This window comes from Macrobrachium rosenbergii, chromosome 4, assembly GCF_040412425.1.
Source record: "Macrobrachium rosenbergii isolate ZJJX-2024 chromosome 4, ASM4041242v1, whole genome shotgun sequence".
Lineage (NCBI taxonomy): Eukaryota > Metazoa > Arthropoda > Malacostraca > Decapoda > Palaemonidae > Macrobrachium > Macrobrachium rosenbergii.
This window is the reverse complement of record NC_089744.1, coordinates 3,880,001-3,900,000: the sequence shown is the minus strand read 5'-3', so window position 1 is coordinate 3,900,000 and position 20,000 is coordinate 3,880,001. Positions and strand designations below refer to the sequence as shown.

The 20,000-nt window shown below is 38.2% G+C and overlaps 1 protein-coding gene across 3 annotated transcripts in view; it reads left to right on the top strand.

Moving 5' to 3' along the window:
- Nucleotides 1-20,000, top strand: part of Rbsn-5 (Rabenosyn-5) — an 83,358-nt gene that overhangs the window by 11,095 nt on the left and 52,263 nt on the right. The window contains exon 1 of one of the 3 annotated variants that reach the window (XM_067089122.1): nt 6,546-6,650. The exons of 1 other annotated variant lie outside the window; for it this stretch is intronic. The gene's annotated coding sequence lies outside the window, so the exon portion shown is untranslated. Of the gene's footprint in view, nt 1-6,545; nt 6,651-9,108; nt 9,204-20,000 lie in introns of those variants that run through there. One more of the 3 variants, XM_067089114.1, reaches the window with a different exon arrangement.

Genomic DNA, 20,000 nt, shown 5'->3' with positions numbered 1-20,000 from the left:
TCCGATATTTTTCTCTAGGGGCCGATTTCTACTACTTTCATTGCCGTGTCGTGTTTTTCTATATTGGTTTATGTGAGTATAGCGCAAAATAGGAACCCGAAAGACTTTGAAGAACCAGAGAGAAATGAAAACTAAATAAATATGAAACCGACTGCATATTGACTGGAACAAAATTAAATGATTTTAGATTAAAATAGTAAAAATTAGCAATGTATTTGGTAAAGACAGTGGGTTAACCATCTAAATAAGAGGTCGATTCTGAAATATAATGAAAATAGAATATTGTCAACATAAGAAATATGCCCTTCATAAATCAAAACGTAAGTATGAATATGCTGGAAATGCTTGTGCAAAACTGTCATAACAAGACTGTACAACTTCAGCTGCCTCTATAATGATTTACCAAATAATTTTACTAGCAAAACAGCCAGATTAATGAATCCTCTCTTGATGAGATTAGTCAAATGTTCGTTGAGTTTCACTGGCTGCCAGGTAAAGAGATACTTGGATATTAAAAAGCAAATTATGAAATGAGCCGTTCAGTGAGTGTTAGAAACACTAGTAGGGTCAAGAAAACGACTCCGACTAGGGATTAAGCTGAAAAGATGTTTTAACGCAACTCGTGATAAAAAATAAAATGCTGGTATATGTCGGAAACCTACAGAAATATCCCATCAATCAATGCACGTAGGACTATGTTCATTATATAGTTAATGAACCAAAATGTAAGAAAGCTATTGGAAAAGTGACCTGTGAATATGTAAGGACGGGATTGAGTGACATACTGGCTGGGTGTTGACTGGTGGTTCCTTACTGAACGAATGTACATGTTGTTTCAGATTTAGCTGGCCTTGTTCCAGCACGGGCTCTTGCTCTGAGAGCAGCCCGTAACTCTATGATGAATGTACATTGTTGTTTTAGATTTAGCTGGCCTTGTGCCATTGGAGCAGCCCGTAATGAATGTACAGAATCTTCGAAGATGTTATTGGCGTGTGCGGGCCGAAAAGTAGCATCTACAGTACACACAGACAGAGCAAAACAGAGGTAATGTTTCAGACATCTGTGTTTGTCGGCAGACAAACAGATGGCGATATTGAGAGACAAAATAAACGTACAGTGATGAAACATATATCAACGGAAAGGCCAGGAAATTCTACGTATGGCCAATTGCATGAAATTCGAGACAGATCAATGAATATAATGCAGTAGCATAATATATGTGAAATGGCGAGAAGTTTGGCGTCTTCACAAACAGAAACATACACACAGTTTGATACAGAAGATTCGCTGGAACATTATGAGTACATGATCAGAATGCTTGCACGGCAATGGAAGTAGTGGTGATTGTACATAAATCAAGACAACAATGTTTAGGGAGAAACAGACGGAAATATTGTATGGTAGAAGTTGCGTTCCTTCAGAGAAAGAAAACGAGGTGCTCTTGTTTCTGTCTTGTCCCCTCCGATGGATGACGAACACGTGAACACATACGTGTGTTTGGAAGAGACGGCGTCGGTGCGACGGTCTCTTACAAATACACCGCACACATATTTAACACATTGCGACGGCAACTAAAAATACGTGAAAGCTTGGAAAGTTTCTAAGGAAACTCAAGTACCCAGAATCAGCTACGGCGCGGAAGAGCGAGTTGTTCGTTCAAACTCTAAGCACTAGCTGGCAAAACATTGGGGCCTGCCGGATAGACCAAGTTACGATCGAAAGTATAGGTCCTCCAGAAGATAAGCAACGACTGTGATGAATCTGTTAATGAATTCAAGTCTTCAGTGCTGTAGTCCCCTTAAGGAAATTCACTGGCAGACATGTGATTCTTTCGGCAGAATAATAGCCTGTCAGTAACTAACAAAAACATAGAATATGAAAAGATATATGGTTTTCAAAATTATTGTGAAAGAATGTCCACAAAAAACTATGGTAAGGCCCAAATACTTCCCAAATTTAAATTTTTGTCGATCATTGACCAGTGTGTGAGAGGTCTCTTGGTTAACGGTTTTGTTTCATTTTCATTTGGTTTATCATCATCTAAAAATATTAACGACAACATTTACCAAGCAGACCAGATGACAGGTACAAGAATGGTTTAGATAGGTCTCTTGATATTAAACTGATTCAATTCGCAGATCTTTCAAGAGGATTTAAAAAAAGTAAATAAAACTTGACAGAATCATTATCTGAATTAATTATTAGAAGATGCTGATGGTCCTCAGCAGTGCACTGTAAGACATGGTTCTTTGCAGGGTTCCTTCGGCCTATTTTAATAATAATAATATTCTGTTACTGTGACCTGAAATTACAGAATTTGGATTTACACTCCATCTAAAAATATTAACGGCAACTGTGAGGTGACATTTATAGGCTACTGTCAGACGTTCTAGCACTGAATGACCAAACAGGTACAAGAATGGTTTAAATTTGATATATTCCTAAAAAGGTGCAAGATATTAAATGCTGATCCTCATTTATCCCTCTTTGAGATCTTTCAAGAATCAGTGAAATTAACAAAAGGATAAATTAAAACTTTGGCTCACGAATCATGTCCTCTGATAATAATTATTAAATAAAAATAATGCGTTTTGGAGTTCGCATCGTTGTCAAGAATCTTGCCACACAAAAGTTCAGATAGTGTTCTTTGCTTTCTAAGTACCCACTTCGGTACCTCACTTTCTTTCGTTCAAAATGTCATTTATTCTTTAGGAACATTGCAAACAACCATTTGTTATCTCGTCTTATTGTTGCTTGTTATTCCTGTACAATTAAAAAAAGTACAAAATTTTGAAAATTACTTGTTCTAGTCCAGAATTGACTTCAAATGACATTACCAGTAATGACTGTCTTGACATCACTAGTATTGGTTTAGAACTGGCATTATTTGTATTGTCCTTTAATTGACATAACTAATACTGACCTTTGTCACACTACATAGGCGTGTGTGTGTATGTGTGTGTGTTAAATGTGTTTTCAATCGCGTTCACTGGGTGTTCGGATAGAGAGGTATTTGGAAAGCACGTTACTAAAGTATGCATTGAAATCCTAAAGCATAGGCAGGGGATCTGCTAAAATCCGGGCAAATGGGTTGGGATATTCGGGCATTCGGGGGAAGAAAAAAAATTCTATAATCTAAAAAATAACAAGAATAAGAATAAATATGATAAACTTGTATTTGTAAGTTACCCAGGTAATGAATAATTGCACGTGGGAATTATGATTATCAATTTATTTTAGAATATTCCCATTCGGTTATAAAAACCTTGCTGGCGATGGAGGAGGCGGGAAACGCCATCTGTAAACAAATCTACCACAATCTCTGCTAGCGTTTGGACCACCTCATCCAGAGGCTATTTATTGGCTATTTATGTAAGTTTCTAACACTTCAACAATTCAGTTAGCAATATGAATAATCATTTATTTGTTTGGTATGTAGAAATAGGAAGATAATTAAAGAAAAATCGTTATTTTAGGATTTTTAGCCGTATATTTATGGTGCACCTGTCAAGGTCAAACATGTTTACGATCGAGGAAAAGAAAGTTAAAGGGACCGAGCCACTTCCGTTTATTTTCTATTGTATGGCAGGAAATTTTTCTCGTGCTTATTTTAGGGCTTTCATGGTGTAATGATGTATTTATACGAACGATAATAGAATATCGGCCTTCATTTAAACATGTAAATAGCTTTATCGGACCTGATGTTTACGATCATGGGAAACAAGTTGGGTAATTTACTGCAAGTTGCCTATGTCCGATACCGGAAAACAGCAGGAACCTAGTTTAGTGCTTATTCTAGTTCTTTCATCGTCGCAGTGTAATGCAGATATTCAATTGCATTTTTATATCTTTTCTACATGTAGTTGATGATCGTTATTCATGCCATATATCATGAGAAATAATGTAAAAATAATCTGTTGATAAAATGCTCCTTTATAAGTTGCGTAAGATTTTAAAAGTCGCCCCTGCATTTTATTGTATTTGAGAGAGTTTTGGTACTTTTAAAACACACATAAGATGTATGCATGAACACTGAATGAAGAATAGCATAGTAGCTACATGGTTTTGCTAAACTTCTTCAAATTCGCACCTACTGTGCATAATTTAACAGCTGTTTGGTATTTATTACACAGATATATGGCAATTTGAAAAAACTCTGGGGATTCCTGAAATTCGGACAAATTTGGTGTTGTCCGCCCCCCCCCCGCAATAAATCCCACCTCCTACGCCTATGTCCTAAAGCACGGCAGTATTTTGTCTATATCAAGATTACAGATTGAAGCTGAGTTCTTAACGTCAGACTAGTCAGTATAAAACTACCGAGGCCAAACTGGTTAAAAGAAAGCACAAAACTTTTCCAGAGTATGTTCAACGAGTCTAGAATTTCCGGTTGACTGTGCACATGAATAATGGTTTATTCATAGTTTGCCTAATTTTTTTTTTTACATTTAATTCAGTTAATATTTAGGTTGATATATTTATATTTTAACTTATCGAGTCAATTAATCTTAAAGTTGTTTTAATTTTCGCTTAACACTTAATTATAACACCTGTACACCCAGCTACCATCAGGACTTCCATGATGACTCAACTTGACAGATAGTTCAAGACTGGGATTATTCCTACGTAGAATAATCCATATATATGAAAATTTCTGTCATTTTAAGATGATTCTAACACGGACATCACAGTTGGAAATCCAGCTGAGTCTGCTTATAATTTGAGTGATTTTATAAATAGTTATAAAGAGGCAACTTCTAGTCTTCATCTTGCATCACATAAGGCTAATCTAACACGCAGAGACTACAACTTGACACCCATCTGCAATTAAGATTGGTCTTCGTAAAAAAAAAAAAAAAGTCATAATTGGCCCTAAAAACAAATAGATCGTTTTGTCTTCGTATGTAATATAATAACTTTGGGTCACCTTATACGCGTGTCACCCATGTCAAACACACCAAGTTTAACTCAAGGGTGCATTGTTTGGAAGTTCATTAGCCTCAAGTCTTCTCAGGATAGAATAAACTTGACAGATTTTGTTTTGATAGAGTGGGATTGTTGGCACATAGAAAGTTTTGTTTCTGAAGCTTAAAAATATGCTTTTAGACATCTTGATCTGATGTGTTTCTAAATTAATGACGGTATTAATAAATATTTATGATATTTTTTATATGTAGCTTCTGTCTAGACTGTTTACGACTGCCAGAAGAGAGAGTAAATTGCAATAAAATGCAGTAGAACTAGTGTCTACTACCGCAAATTAAATCACTATAGTTTACCATCCAAAAACTGTACATTTTCTGTAACGGTGAATTAGAGAGAATGTTACAACCGTGAATATATGGATACCTATAATAAAACTAAATCTCTCTCTCTCTCTCTCTCTCTACCAACAAATATTGTCAATAACTGTTACGTCACTTCTTGAAAATGGTATAGTATTACTAAACACATAGTACTTCGTCCGCCCTGCCAACCAGTCAGGATTCATTTACTTCTCTTTTTGAAAGGACGTCAGCATTTAACAGCGATTGGCTGTAGGCTGTAAAAGTCATTCTCTGGAGAACAGTGCTCTTATTTTTTAAGCTAATTACTTTATATAATTTAGGAACGGGAATTTTTAAGGTAAAATGCGAAGAAAACTCAAGGTAATCCCGGTACTTTCAAGGTATGGATATAATCTAGCAATTTCCCGTTAAATTCGCATTTCTTGGAGGTGGGTGCATACGTTTTAAAGGTAAATGGTAAAATGGAAGTTGGTGATACTGATTCTGTAAAATAGTTCACGTGGCTTAAAACTTACCAGCAAATGAACATAAATAAAGAGAAGAAATATCCAAACTCTGTACCGTATCCTTGCCACAGTCCAGTGGAGCGGATTTTAAGTTACTAACGCTCATTAAAACTGAACTTAGAAATTAATTGAAAGGGGAGAGCCTAGTTGGTCTTTTGCATACAACGTAATCTTAAAAGAAAGGAATATCTTGTGATAAACTAGAAATCGAAGAGGTGCTTGTAAAAGATATGGAAAAAATAATGTTCTGCTAAAGAGGAGTGTAAACAAATTAAGCGTGAAAAATTCCAATTATATTTTTTATTATAATCAGGAAACCTGATCTCAGTAAGGTTCTTCTGCCTTTTGTCCTTTAAAAAATCGTATTTTGGTTTATTTTTTCACAGTAATATGTTAAGATACTTCTACTATCAGTTTTAAGAGTATATGCAAATGATTATTTCTGTTACCCTTTATATTTAATTATAGTAGCAAGATTTGTTATTATGTCCAAGAATATTCCAAATATTTACATGATTTGTCATGAAACCAAAGAATTTTCAAAATACTTTTGTTCTGCTGTACAATTTTACAGAATGTTCCCTTCACACACACCCGCTCAGTCACATACAGGGCATAACGTACCGAGGCTTTTAGAATTTTCATGATTTAAGGGTAATCGATACGGATTTAAGGTAATTTCAGGGTGGTTTCAAGTAATCGCATCTGGCAACAGTAGGAGCCCTGCATGAGAGGAAAAGTCTCGTCAGTCAGTTCTTATGGTAACAGTGTCTCTCTTGGGTGTGGTTTGTACTTGGACGGACATATTAGGCTACTTCGTTCTCATTTGGATTTTTGAAACGGCATAAATATGCAGGTTTGGTTTCTTGGGAATTTAGTTTATGAAATTTTTATAATACTGAAGTCATTTACAGACTTGTTCAACAAATCGATGGCTTTTCTGATCAGAAAACTAAATCAATTATGTCAAAGGTCAAATAGCAGATTGACGGTATGCCATGCTAATGGCAGATTGCTGGTTATTTCTGCCATCTAAAGAGATCAGGTTTCTCAGAGAACTCTTGTTGTGTTGTTTGAAGGGAAGATCTAAGAAAATGCCTGATTTGTTCTCCCCTCGAGACTCCACAGATAAAAACGTATTGTTGATTTTCAGATACTTACATAGACTTAATGTAAGAAACCTCATTTGGGGATGTGACTTCTGTGTACATCTTGATTTTATAGTTAGCTCATAAGTGTCTATATTCAAAGGGTCAGTTCTCCACTTTGGATTTTACTGTATCAATGATTAGAAGTTTTGTCTATAATGAATCCTGAAGATCCAACTTACAGTTGTGTGCATTTCGAAGGAATCTGCTTTTTAGTCAGTGGCATTTTGATGCTTCAAGTACATAAAATGAAAAGGGTTGTTTTCAAAATCCATTTCTGAAATTAGTATTAAAAGACCGGTTTGGTATAATATTGTTAGGTGAGGAGCAGCTGTCGTTTGAAAGTCTCTTGAATACATTACATGGCGAGGAGGAATCCCAGAAGGGAGATAAGGCGTTCCTTAAGTTTTGTTTTTCCTACATTCATCTGGATCATGCCTTCTGTATTGCAGCTGGGTGATGAGATCTTAATAAATCTTTAAAAAATTTCCTGATGCTTGTTGGGACTCTTGCTCGGCTTGAAAATGAATGGATATCTAAGATCACTAAACTGATATGGTATACAAAGAAGCTTCTTTGTATACTTGCATTTGCTTAATAGACCAGAATATAATTCTTCATCGTTTGATACACTTTTCTTGAATGTCACGAGTTTGCAGAAAAGACCTTATTGTATTAGTATACCCAAAAAGGTATTTTCTGGAATTGATAATCCAAATTGATTGTGAATTCAAAATTAAATGGAAAGCAATAGTGAAGAAAATCACAACACTTTATTTTGCGCTTCAAAAGACAATATTTATCACAATAGGTCGACATGCTTCAGATAACAAAATTGAGTTCGTTTAGATTTATACCAAATTGTTCACTGTTATAAAACTCTATCGATCATAAGGCTTCACACTACTTAACGAAAAACCGCTCTCCGTAAAACTGTTGAGTCATCCTCACTTGTGATTTTCGCCCCAGCTGAAACTATTTCGGACACAGAATGCTACTTTTTGCTGCTTTCCCTTGATCAAACCGGCATTTCACTCAGTGCTAGTATGTACATAGTATATACTGTGTATAGCGCTAGTGTGTATATATATATATAGTATGGTGGCTTCACAATGTTGCTTAAAATTACGGCTCACTAATAACTGAACTGTATACTCTCCAACATACGACCTCTGTTGTCCCTTTTCTATATATTAGATTCCAAGTTTGTCAAGGAAAAGTAATGACTTTTTTTATCCCCTGTTCATCTCAGTCAGTTGATCCCAGTTCGAAGGGCCACACCAGGCCTATTATTCATTTCAGCCCTTTACCACACATGGCGCAAGGCCCCGTGCTGGCATAGGCCCGTTAGCAAGTGCACTTGGGCAACCGGCGAATATTTGACTGTAGTTTTTTTATAGTCAAAACAAGTGTTACGTAACCTCTGAGGAGAGACTTAATATACCTAACAATGTTTAATAAGATTTCTCTCTCTCTCTCTCTCTCTCTCTCTCTCTCTCTCTCTCTCTCTCTCTCTCTCTCTCTCTCTCTCTCTCTCTCAACAGAATAGATCAGTGTTCGCCCACGAACAAAGAGTGGAGCGTTTGGGGAGTGACCATAAGAAATCCAGTGTGCTTTTATTGTCCCAAGCAATGAACTATAGTCATAATTAGGTACATTACTGCTACTCGATTGGGGTTGCATCTTAGGTCGATAGAGAGGAGAGAAGAAATTTCAAACTAGTGTGAGTTCCCGGTTTGGTGTGAAAATGTCTGTTCGCTGATTGATTATCATAGGTTTTTTTGTCATTATCATTCAATATTCTCTTCTCGCTCGGTATCGAGTAATTCCGTACACGGTCAGTTCTGTTACACTCCTATTTCACGGAACTTTTTTTTTTAGGTTAATCATAACATTATAGACTAGTTCATAATAATCTTTGTGAATTTTTAATAAAAAATAATACTTTATTATGGTTATTATTATTATTAAGACGTCTTTTCAGGTCTCTATAAACCTCTGTTATGATAAGAGACTGAACGTTGAAGATCAACCTTTATAAGAGGTTTATTTGTAACCAAAGGGTCGAGATGGGTTACTCAAAACTAGTGGGGGAAATGGGGGAGCGAGCAACCTTGAGGTAACCTCCCGGCAGGCGACGGAGACTGCCGCTCAGTCCTCTGCAGAACATGTATTTAGTCGACTTTTGACTCCGAGTGGTGTGTGAAATAGCAGTGCTCGTTTCTCCTTGGAAATACGACAGAAATATAAAGACGCAGAAGGTAGGGTGCAGCATATAAATAATGATTGATTAGTTTAGTGTGTTAATATTAGGCTTATCTGCATGTACTGGAGCACGAGGGAAAGAAGGAATCCGAATCTGTTGGTGTAGGGACCAGGATCCAGAAGGAATCCGAATCTGTTGGTGTAGGGACCAGGATCCAGAGAATTCTTCTCTGGATCCTGATAGGGACAGGGGTTGACCCAAACAGTGGTGTACAGAACTGAGTTGTAAAAATATTTAGATTCATTGTTATTGACATCAGATTTGTATAGGCTTTGTGAGATGTTGTGTCATTAATCATGCTCATATTTAATGGCATGTTTAAAGAGAGAGAGAAAAAAATGGTAGGTACATCTGTCCATGGTTTGCTTACATTCGTGGTTCGACTCCAAAATTTCTAAGTTCTTCTGAATTGCCCCTTTTCCTTTCTTTAACAGTATTCTTTATGTCCTTTTCTCTACTCTATAAGCCTTCCTCATGTCTCTGATGTTGTTGTTTTAGATTAGGCCAGCCTTGTGCTGGCATGGGTTCTTGCTCTCTACAGCCCGGAATAGGAAACGGTTTTGACGATTACATGTCTGTTTTTGAACAGCTCTCACAAGAGATAGCAGATAAGTGGTAAACACCTTTCTCTTGGGCAGGTCGGCAACGTGACTTCGTTGTGATTATGGGACGCGAATTCGTTTCCCGCTACCGGACGTCATAATTGCTTCATATCTCTTGCACTAGGATCCAAGGCTTTGTAGTGACAAGCGTATCCTAAAAGCGCGAAGAATTCGAGAAGTTATAAGGGCATTGTGGCTATTACAATTACACCCTGGAGACATATTTACCCACGTGCCGGTAAATAAGCCTTCTGTCAAAGGTCCCAAATGGCTGACCTGGAAACCATTTCTCAGATTAGCGATCATTCCAAAGACAATCGTATGTCTCCCGACGGTTTTGACACGGGTAGTTTCGCTCTGTTTTCTGCATTTTCATATTCTTCCGTTCACGCATTAGTGTCTCAGGTCAGAAATTTCACCTGAGTGTTTATTCATTTTTATTACTTTCTAAAATTTGTTCTTTTGGAAGTGTGGGGGGAAACATTGTACAATATGGAAACGCCAAAAAACTGTAATATATAATATGAATATAATGAAATGTGTTATGCAATTACTGTAGCCACAATAATAATAATAATAATAATAATAATAATAATAATAATAATAATAATAATATTATTATTATTATTATTATTATTATTATTATTATTATTATTATTATTATTATTCACAGTATGTATTTACAGCATTGCACAGCAATGTGTAGGATCACATAGAATAATTTAGTGTTTTTGTATTTTACCACAAGAAAAGGGATCGCCTCTACGTTTTATTTCATCATTTCATTTAGCGAAAGTTCATGCATTGCCTTACTGAAATTTGTAGATTTTAAAAAATTGAACGTTTTCGATTCCTTTTGAGTAATTCGTCTGTTTGGTTTATGATGCCAAAACATTCTGAGCAGAAAGCCTCAGATATTATTTATTTTTTAAGAAATATTGGCAGTATTTGCAATAAAAATTCGTTAAAATTGTATACGTTACATGATTATTATAAAAATATAAAATTACAAATTTTTTATCTGGTTTCTTGTTGACAATAGACGTTAGTCTTTTTCAAGAAATGACCAGCTGATAAGACCTAGCAGACGAATTTCTTGCAGGGAAACAGGCATAAAATATAAATATAGCAATATGATAGAACTGATATAATATACTTGTTTTCATTGCAATATCGCAAATTTGGTTTATTTTAACTTTAATCTATCTTAACTTGGGTGATTTTAGCAAAATATTGTCTTATATCAAAAGCATTCAAGTTAAGGAGTTTTGAAATGTTGCCAGCTATCATTTTCCATAATCATTCTTTAAGTGATTTCCGTAACTGCCACTGACCAGCCTTATGGCTGATTAATCACTGTTTATGTCATAATTAATAATGTACATTGAACAGAGAGAAAATTCGCAAAGTACTTTTAAAAGTTGTAGAGTTTATCTCAGATATTTGCATGATGTTACCAGTTAAAACCAGTTAAATATTATTAGTGTGATATTTCTCAATCGTTTGTGCTTTTGTGCTTAATGTAATAACTATTTGGAAACAGTGATATCCATTTATCAAAATCTACTTCAATATTTATATGACGATTTCAGTGTTAAAGTACTTAATTTTTGGTCTCGTTTATCTTTGTGAATGATGTTTGCATTTTTATTTTACAAGACAACACAACGAAAACTCCCAAAAATGTTTGGTCTTTGAGTAATATGTGACTTTATCTAGTCCTCCATATTTATGAATACTTATTTTAATTTAAGCTAATGACTCTTTGCCGTCTCTCCAACTTTTATTTTTACCATGTACTTAAATGTCTGACGCCAATGTGCGCAATAAATTGATTAAAACAAAAAACAAAAAAAATTGTTACGTCGGGTTTTAGTTTAAGCCATTCGTCAACATTTAACCTTAAAGTTCGTCTGCTTGTTTCTTTTACCAAACCTTCATGGCAGGACTCCTTTCAGATTACTTATCTTTAATTAAAACACACCATTACTAACATTTATTTGTATTAAAAAACAATATTAAATAAATTATTTTTTAGCATTTGTTCACTCCAATAATAAAAGTATTTTTACACATAACCGTTTACAAGCTTAGACCATAGTTACATTTTTTAAAAGCCTGAATAACGATAGTTGTTATGTAATGTTTTAGTTTATATTTATTTTAGCACTTTCTGACATGACAGTGGTTGAAATTTAGCATCAAAGAAAAACAGAAATTATTGTTTATCTGTATATTATATCGCAATAATAAAACGTCCCAAATTTTACGTAAAATCAAAGGTTAAATCGTCATTGTAAACAAGAACAGTTGTCAATTGCTATTTACCGCTTTTCTTTCGTTGTATAGTTACTTGAGCTGCCAACAGATGTCCATAGCTTCGTTGTCCAAAATTTTTAAGAGGATAACAAGCCTAAAATTTAATACATGCAAAAATATGCAGCCATTAAATTTATTTAATAACTAATATATTCATAATTTAAATATGAATTTGTAATCTAACTAAAATGGAGCACTTCATAGATGTAATCCAGTTCATGCTTCATGTGATGATTTCCTTTATTTTTAGGGCCGTATCCCTCTCACAAACAAAACAACAAAAGCATTCAGGAGGAATTCTTAAGTTCTCGGTCATATCTTTATTTTTGTGTAATTTTTTTTTTATTGAAGGTAAGGTTACCATATGGTTCATTTATGAATTTTTACATAATTCTATAATTTCGCAACGTTTGCATTGTCTTGTTACTGATTTGGTATACTTTTTGATGAAATGTTGAACTATTTCCAACCCAGCTACAACCAAAGCAGGTCGACCAACAGGCGGTCAAGTAATCCCTAGCTTAGGTCATCAGAGACGTGTTCCTTTCTTCATGAACATACCTATGCTGTTCCATTCCATGCCAGGTTTTCAGATCAAAATGCAAGTTTCTTTGCTTGTGAGCAGAGCAACAACTTGAACTTCTTTTCATAAGCCCCAAGACAAAAGAGATGATCAAGAACTGCCTGTATAGGGGACTTCATTTCTGACTATTTATGCTATACTTGGGCCATGTAGAGAGAGAGAGAGAGAGAGAGAGAGAGAGAGAGAGAGAGAGAGAGAGAGATGGATCAGTTATCTCCAGTGGGTGATGGGGTGTGATAGTGTTCAAAGACAATTATATTTAAAGAATCACATATGTTGTAAATTTTTAATTCACTTTAATAGTATCAATACTTTCCATAATTATCTAAAAATAGCATGTTTTTAAGTGCACAAGGCTTGAGTTCAATCCACAAGTGGGCAAGGGTGTATGTCACTGGTTCAGTTTCTTTTGATATCGTTGGTTCACTGTTCATCTAAGCAGCGTTTCATATTCAGGTATTTACTGGTTAGCTGAATGTTGTGGGTTGCTGTCTTGCTATGAAGGATGTGGTGCTAAAAGACTAATCTCATATTGGAGAATTTAGGGTGGACCCATAACTGTTTTCTGTCAGTCGTTGTTGATCATTGGTGTTCATTGTATAATATGATGTCGACAGCATGATCAAAGTAAACTATAAAACAGTACTGTCCTCTTAGTTTGTAGAAATTATGTTTTAGCTTTGTCATTATCATTATTATTAAAATTATTATCATTAAAATTATTATCAGTATGGTAATAATATATATTTCATCAGTAATATGAAGACAGTTAATGGTCACAAAAACAGTAAGGTTAATATTAATAAGAATAGCAATTAGCAATTGTCGTGTTTCAACATTTATAAAAAAAACAATTTCTGAATTTGAAGTCTTAGTTTATTCAATTGTCCCTTGTTAATCAAAATTACACCACATCCACGCACATTTGAACCTCAAGGTTTTGTATTTTATTGCTTCTCTGGTTTGTTAGCATTACCAGTACATGAAGGGGACCAGCACCCAAGCCAGGTGGTGATTTTGTCAAAGAGCAGTGAGGATTTGTCTTTTTTTAATTTTTCAACCATCCCATTGTAGGAGAGCTTCATTTACCATGTAGTGAGCAGTTCTTTTTACCAAGTGATAGACAACTCTTCAAGACAATCTTCTGCCCTGAAGTACGTTATATTAATGCTACGGAAGTTTCCCACACTTTGCTGACATTCTGTCGCCATCTGCAGTGCACCTGCTCGCGGACCGCGACTTCCCACATCTCGCCCCTTAGCAACAAGTTGAGCCAGCAGGATAGCAACACTTCCACGACACTAGTTTTCATATATTCAGAAGACATAAAGTTTAAAATCAAATGCACGTGCACTATTGGTCTGTTAGTTACTATGTAAATTTCCTGGCCGCTGATTGGTCAGCAATCCATATAAATAACACTGTCATTTGTTAATGAATCATAACTCTAAGATCTCTCGTCTTAATCATTTCCGCTAAAGTGGTGACCCTTCTGCAACAACACCCAGCAAAGATGTCCGATGAAGACACATTGCCCTCCCCTTCCACCGCTCCTTCCGACACCATCGCCCAAGTCAAGCTTCCGACTTTCACACCGACTAGCGCCTACACTTGGTTCCATTGGGCCAAAGTCATGCTTCGAATTAAGGGCCTACGATCCTCGTCGCCCAAGGCAGATTACGTCCTCACCGCCATGCCGGACCGCCTCTTTCTCCAACTGATGGAGTGGCTGGACACTAAGGCCACTGACGCTGTGCAGAATGAAAACCTGAAGAAGGTCCTGCTGGACAGATTCACGCCATCCCCAGCCGTTCGTGTACAACAGATCTTTGACGCAGCACAGCAACCCATGGAGATCAACACCCATCTGCCTCCCTTCTCGAGATGAGAGCTCTCGCCCATCTTCCTCCTGCAGGAGACGGTTCTCCCAGGTCCATTGACATCCTTAAGGCACCCTGGCTGCAGCACCTGCCAACGTCAGTAAGGATAGCACTGACCGACATCAAAGACACACATGAAAATGCCCTCACCACCATAGCAGACAATCTGACGGACGCCCATGCTGCTGCAAACTGCTGCCACACCCACGCCTTCGCCACCCTTCAAGAAACATCCAACCTTTCAGTGACAGACGACCTTCTTAATGCCACAGTGGCCTCCATGGCTGTCAAACCCTCGCAAACTTCTAGGACAAACCCACGCTGCCCATTCCACCTTCAGAAACCCAAGGGTGCCAACCACACGCAGCAGCAATCGCCAGCATTTCAGCTTTGCTGATACCACAGAACTTTCGGCCCAGCCACCAAGAACTGCCTCCCAGGGTGACCATGGCCAAAAAACGTGTGAAACGGCTACCACCACTCACGGTAGCTGTAGCAAGTTTGTATCCCTCACCAGGGGCCATACTAATGTACACAAATCCAACCATAATTCTGATATATCCAATCCTACATGCGCTATCAGCACCTCTGTCATTTTTATCCTTGATTCTGCCACAGGTACTCGATTTTGGTCAACACAAGTTAAGTTAAGTGTATCTTAGTTTAACCAGACCACTGGGCTGATTAACAGCTCTCCTAGGGCTGGCCTGAAGGATTAGATTTATTTTACGTGGCTAAGAACCAATTGGTTACCTAGCAACGGGACCTACAGTTTATTGTGGAATCCGAACCACATTATAACGAGAAATAAATTTCTATCACCAGAAATAAATTTCTCTAATTCTTCATTGGCCGGTCGGAGAATCGAACGCGGGACCAGCAGAGTGCTAGCTGAGAACGATACCCACTCGTCCAGTGAGGAGTTTTGGTCGACACGGGCTTGCCGTTTCCCAGTCAACCAACCAAACGCCCACAGCTATCCGAAGTCTGACTCAGCTGCCAACAGCTCTCCCATCCTTGCCTTCGGTCAGAAGCATCTTGCCCTTAACCTTGGCGACAGAAAGTACCACTGGTGGTTTATCGTCGCGGACATCTCAATACCTCTCTTCAGGGCGGACTTCTTAGCACACCACCAACTGCTCGTGGACATTGCCAACATGCACCTTGTCCATGCCATTGATCTGTCCACGATGACCATTGCTGCAGCCCCCGCAGAACTCACCCTCCATGTCACCGATTCCAAAGACAATTTTCCATACCTGCTCACCACATACCCAGACGTTTTTAAACCTGAATTACAACAATCTCATCAAATCCCTGCCAAGCACGGTATTTTCCACCACATTAAAAGTCGGGCCCTCCCATACACTCCTGTTTCCAGCGCCTACCACCTGAAAAACTCACCACTGCAAAGAAAACTTTCACAGAGATGGAGAAGACGGGTTTGTGTCAAAAGGCATCCACTCCTTGGGCATCTTCCTTCCACATAGTAACAAAAAAAGATGGCACCCTACACCCGTGCAGGGACTACAGAAGGCTGAACATGATCACTGAGGCTGACCACTACCCCCTCCCTAGCATCACAGACATGACCACTTTCCTACACAGCTTAAAAATCTTCTCAAAGCTGGACCTCCTCAAAGGTTACTTCCAGGTCCCCATAAATCCTGAAGACATCACAAAGACTGCCATCACAACACCCTTCGGCACCTTCACCTTCAATTACTCCTGCTTTGACCTCCACAATGCAGGGGCTACTTTTCAGCGATTGATGTACAGCATCCTGGGAGACCTTCCCTCCTGCCAGAGAAGGTCTCTGCCGTCAGGAAGTTCCCCACCCCTACCACTGTCAAGGGTCTAGAAGAATTCTTCAGAATGATGAACTACTATCATCTCTTTTTGCCTAACATTGCTCAACCCTGGCCCCACTCTACGAAATCCTCAAGGGCAAGCCCAAGGCCCTTGCCTGGGGACCTCCTCAGGAAGCCGCCTTCACCTCCACCAAAAACACCCTCACAGCTCTACTGCTGTCCACGGATGCCAGTAATGTAGCCATAGGAGCTGTGTTGGAACAGATCATACACGGTCGTCCTTGACCCCTCGCCTTTTTTAGCAGGAAACTTAGCAAGACAGAGACAAACTACTCTCCATTTGACCACGAACTCCTGGTGGCATACCTCGCCGTCAAACACTTCTGACATTTTTTGGAGGCCACACCTTTCACCCTTCAAACTGACCATCTGCCGCTAGTACATTCTACAAACCGACAGTCTGATGCCTGGTCACCCAATCAGCCCCACCACTTGTCAGCCATCGCCAAATTCAACTGCACCCCTTTGCCCTGTCACTGACACCCTCTCCAGAGTCTCCATCGATGCAGTACACCTTGGCCTTGATTACTAGCAGCTGGCAGCTAAGCAACAGCAGGACCCAGAGCTCAATGCCTGCAAGACCTCATTAACATCTCTGCAATGGAACGACGTCCCCCTCAACAACAACAGCCCCACCCCCATCCTCTGTGATATCAGCACCAGCTGCCCATGCCCATGGGTCCCACTGGCACTCTGACGCCACATCTTCAACATCATCCATGGCCTGGCACACACTTCAGGACAATCCACAGCCACCCTCCTGAAGAAGCGCTTCATCTGGCACGGCATATTGAAAAATGCAAAATCATGGGCCCGTGAGTGCTGCTCCTGCCAGCTCTCCAAAATCCAGCATCACACAAATTCAGGTGTGGGCTTCTTTCATCAACCACAACACCATTTCACCCATGTCCACATTGACATTGTAGGACCCCTCCCACACTCTGAAGGACATTGGTACCTCCTCACAATGGTCGACTGCTCATCAAGATGGCCCAAGGCCACCCCTTTGACAGAGGCATCAGCAGCAGCGTGTGCCAGTGCTTTCCTCTCATCATGGGTGTCAAGATTTGGCGTACCCAATCACATCACCTCCGACAGAGGCACTGTCTTCATGTTGCAGCTCTGGATGTCCTTAAACAGCCTCCTCGGTTCCCAGTTGTATCACACAACCGCCTACCATCCCAAATCCAATGGCATGGTGGAGAGGTTCCACCGCACCTTGAAAGCAGCCCTGATGTCTTGCTGCAACTCCTCAGCCTGGTACTCGCAGCTTCCATGGGTCCTTCCTGGCCTTGACCACACCAAAGAGGGCCTTGACCTGTCAGCAGCAGAGATGGTGTATGGCAATCTGCTCATGATACCTGGCGAGTTCTTCCCCGACAATACTCCCTCCCCTGACATCATCAGACTCCAGACCATCATTGGAAAATTTGCCCCTAACTGCCCATCCTATAAGCCAACCAACAACACTTTTCTCCCCAAGGATCTGCATACTACAACACACATGTTTATCAAAACTGATGCCATTCGACTGCCTTTAACCCAGCCCTACACAGGCCCCTACCCAGTCATCAACCACAAGCAGAAAGCCTCCTCCATTGACATCTACAGCATGACAGATTGGGTGGCCATCGACCGTGTGAAACCAGCATATTTGCCCTACAACATTACTCCTCCAATCTAGTTTTCAAGGGCGGGAAGCCCTCTGCAACGTCCTGGTCAACTTTAAGGTGGATATTGTGCCACGAATGTTTCCCATGCTTTGTCGACAGTCTGTCCCCACCTACAGTGCACCTGCTCGCGGACTGTGACTTCCCACATCTTGCTCCTTAGCAACAATCAAGCCAGCAGGATAGCAACACTTCTGCAACACACCTGGTTTTCATATATTCAGACGACATAAAGTCTAAAACCAAATGCATGTGCGCTATAGTTCTTTTAGTTACTATGTAAATTTCCTGGATGCTGATTGGTCAGCAATCCATGTAAATACACTGTTGTTCGTTAATAAATCATAACTCTAAGATCTCTCGTCTTAATCATTCCCGCTAAATATTTGTACCCAAAACTGTCACAACTTCCCTAGGCAGCAATATCGCTATGGTTTGCTTTTCCTTAGAGGGATAGGCTCCAGATGATCGTTACCTCTCGGGTCCCAGTCAAATCTTTTAGGATGAGGTTGTTAACCATGCGGCCACATACATTCTCATATTTCCGTGTAGCTTCTTAAGATACTGATCACACCCCATGTTGCTGCTCGTATGTTTGTATGTATGTATGTGTTAAAACACTGCTTCTTTGCATTTCATTGTTTTATTAAATGATAGTTCATGCGTTACCTAACGGAAATTTGTAGATTTTAAAATGTTAAACATTAGTGTAATTATTTTTAGTAGTTCATCTGCTTTCTTGATGTTACCAAATGAGGTATAGCAGTAATCTGAAGAGATTATACTCATCTTTAAACAAAGTACACACTTATTAAGAGAATTAATTTATATACGTTAAATTAAGCTATTATTTTGAAAAGTAACGGATACAATATTTTTTTATTGTGTTTACGAAAACGTATACAATAGTCTTTTCTTTCAATATGATCGGTACTAGAAAGTGTAGACGAATTTTTTGCAGGCAAACAAGCCTAAAACAAAGCTGCACAAATATGAGCACCGTTAAAAAAGACAAATATATAATGTTTCCATTGTAATATCCTAACTTTGGTACATTTAAATTTTAGTTTTTAATAGCTTTAACTTTTTTACATATAGATTTTTTTCACATCAAAAGCATCCAAGTTACTGAGTTCCAAAATGTTGCCAGTTATTATTTTGTTCAATAATTCTCATAGTGGCTTCCTTAACTTCTACTCAGTAGCCTTATTACCTGATTAGTTAATTAGCTATTTATTCAATATTTATTATACTGTATATTGAACAGAGAAATATCTCTTAACATTACTTTTAAAATCACAGGCTTTGTCTTATATTTTTGCAAGATATTGCCAGGTACTACATTTATGATTATCTCCCGCATAAAGCTTTTAAATGATGCAGTTTTGACTTATTTTTTGTTTGTAGAATTAATTTGATAAGTATTTAGAAATAATGTCCATTCAATCAAAGTCTGCTTTATATTGTATAGAACGATTTCTATGTTATACTTATTTTTCTAGTTCTGTTTACCATTCTGAATGATGTCCCCATACTGCTTTACAAGACAAATTTACAAAATCTCCAAAAACGTCATTTTTTAGTAATATCTAACATTATTTTTGTGATTTACATTTATCTTTAATTATTTCAGTTTAATTTAATACCCTTCCTTTATCACACGAACTTTTTATATATCATTGTCACGTTAAGTGTCATGGTTCCCCGCTCGTTTTTGTGGATTGCTGCCTCCTTACCTTCAAGTTTTTTTGTTTTGATGTTTTCGTCAAGCTCCGTTTTTCTTTCTTCAGTAAGGTTCGACTAACTTTTTGCCGTTGGTTTTAAATTGGAGCAAACATCATTCATCCCTTTGATGACAGCGTGAGGC